The sequence below is a fragment of the Mustela putorius genome, unplaced genomic scaffold, assembly GCF_011764305.1.
Source record: "Mustela putorius furo isolate JIRA1106 unplaced genomic scaffold, ASM1176430v1.1 tig00001161_pilon_pilon_pilon, whole genome shotgun sequence".
NCBI classification, from domain to species: domain Eukaryota; kingdom Metazoa; phylum Chordata; class Mammalia; order Carnivora; family Mustelidae; genus Mustela; species Mustela putorius.
In genome coordinates, this window is record NW_025421602.1 from 96,707 (window position 1) to 99,377 (window position 2,671).

Consider the following 2,671-nt stretch of genomic DNA (forward strand, 5'->3'; position numbering starts at 1 on the left):
TCACAGTTCCTCAGATAGAACTCACTATAGTCCCTCTGAAAGAAATGGAAGCAGTCCCTCTGAGAGAAACAGAGACAGTCATTCTGAGCAGAACCAACAGAATCAGTCTGAAAGGGCTAGTACAGTTGGTGTGGGAAAACCCATCTCAGTGCCTTGGAAGTGAGAGGACACAGCCCTATTGAGAGAAGACAGCACAAACGCTCTGAGAGGAGTGTTCGCAGTTCCTCAGAGACAAATCACTGTAGTCCCTCTGAAAGAAATGGATGCGGTCCCTCTGAGAGGAACAGAGACAGTCATTCTGAGCAGAGCCAACAGAACCAATTTGAAAAGGGCCAGTACTGTTCATGTAGGAATACCTATCTCACTGTCGTGGCGGTGAGAAGACAAAGCCCTACTCAGGGAAGACAGCACAGTCCCTCTGAGAGTAGTTGCAGTTCCTCAGATAGAACTCACTGTAGTCCCTCTGAAAGAAATGGACGTAGATCCTCTGAAAGAAATAGAGACAGTCATTCTGAGCAGAACCAACAGAACCAGTCTGAAAGGGACCAGTACAGTTTGTGTGAGAGGACACAGCCCTCTTGAGAGAAGACAGCAGAGGCCCTCTGTGAGGAGTGGTCGCAGTTCCTCAGAGAGAACTCACTGTACTCCCTCTGCAACATTGGACGCAGTCCCTCTGAGAGGAACAGAGACAGTCATTCTGAGCAGAGCCAGCAGAACCAATTTGAAAGGGGCCAATACAGTTCATGTGGGAAAACCTATCTCCGTGTCTTGGAGGTGAGAGGTCACAGCCCTCCTGAGCTAAGACAGCACAGGTCCTCAGAGAGGAGTGGTCGCAGTTCCTCGGATAGAACTCACTATAGTCCCTCTGAAAGAAATGGACGCAGTCCCACTGAGAGGAACGGAGATAGTCATTCTGAGCAAAAAAAACAACAGAACCAGTCTGAAAGGGGACAGAACAGTGGGGGTGTGGGTAAACCCATCTCAATCCCTTGGAAGTGAGAGGACACAGCCCTATTGAGAGAAGACAGCACAGGCCCTCTGAGAGGAGTGGTCGCAGTTCCTCAGAGAGAAATCACTGTAGAACTCTGAAAGAAAATGGATGCGGTCCGTCTGAGAGGAAAAGACACAGTCATTCTAGCAGAGCCAAAAGAAACCAATTTGAAAGGGGCCAGTACCGTTAATGTGGAAAAACTTATCTCCGTGTCTTGGAGGAAAAGACACAGCCCTACTGAGGGAAGAGAGCACAGGTCCTCTGAGAGGAGTGGTCGCAGTTCCTCAAATAGAACTCACTGTAGTCCCTCTGAAAAAAATGGACGCAGTCCCACTGAGAGGAACGGAGATAGTCATTCTGAGCAGAACCAACAGAACTAATTTGAAAGGTACCAGTACAGTTCACTTGGGAAAACCTATCTCCGTGTCATGGAGGTGAGAGGACACAGCCCTAATGAGGGAAGACAGCACAGGTCCTCAGAGAGGAGTGGTCACAATTCCTCAGATAGAACTCTCTGTAGTCCCTCTGAAAGATTGGACGCAGTCCCTCTGAGAGGAACAGAGACAGTCATTCTGAGCAGAGCCAACAGAACCAATTTGAAAGGGGCCACTAGAGTTCATGTGGGAAAATTTATTGCCGTGTCTTGGAGGTCTGAGGACACAGCCCTACTGAGGGAAGACAGCACAGTCCCTCTGCGAGGAGTGGTCGCAGTTCCTCAGATGGAACTCATGTAGTCCCTCTAAAAGAAATGGACAAAGTCCCACTGAGAGGAACAGAGATAGTCATTTTGAGTAGAACCAACAGAACCAGTCTGAAAGGGGCATGTACAGTGCTGTGAGAAAAAACATCTCAGTCCCTAGGAAGTGAGAAGATACCGCCATATTGAGAGAAGACAGCACAGTCCCTCTGAGAGGAGTGGTCGCAGTTCCTCAGAGAGAACTCACTGTAGTCCCTCTGAAAGATTGGACGGAGTCCCTCTGAGAGGAACAGAGACGGTCATTCTGAGCAGAGCCAACAGAACCAAATTGATAGGGGCCAGTACAGTTCATGTGGGAAAACCTATCTCCGTGTTTTGACGGTGAGAAGACAGCCCTACTGAGGGAAGACAGCACCTGTCCTCAGAGACGAGTGGTCGCAGTTCCTCAGATAGAACTCACTGTAGTCTGTCTGAAAGAAATCAAAGCAGTCCCTTTGAGAGGAACAGACACAGACATTCTGAGCAGAGCCAACAGAACCAATTTGAAAGGGGCCAGTACAGTTTATGTGGGAAAACGTATCTCCGTGTATTGGTTGTGAGAGGACACGGCCCTACTGAGGGAAGACAGCACAGTCCCTCTGAGAGGAGTGATCATATTCCTCAGATAGAACTCATGTAGTCCCTCTGAAAGAAATGGGCACAGTCCCACTGAGAGGAACAGAGATAGTCATTCTGAGCATAGACAATAGAACCAATATGAAAGGGGCCAGTACAGTTCATGTGGGAAATCTTATCTCCGGTGCTTGGAGGTGTGAGGACAAGCCGTACTTAGGGAAGACAGCACAGGTCCTCTGAGAGGAGTGGTCGCAGTTCCTCAGAGAGAACTCACTGTAGAACCTCTGAAAGAAATGGATGCAGTCTCTCTGAAAGAAACAGAGAGAGTCATTCTGAGCAGAAACAACAGAACTAGTCTGAAAGGGACC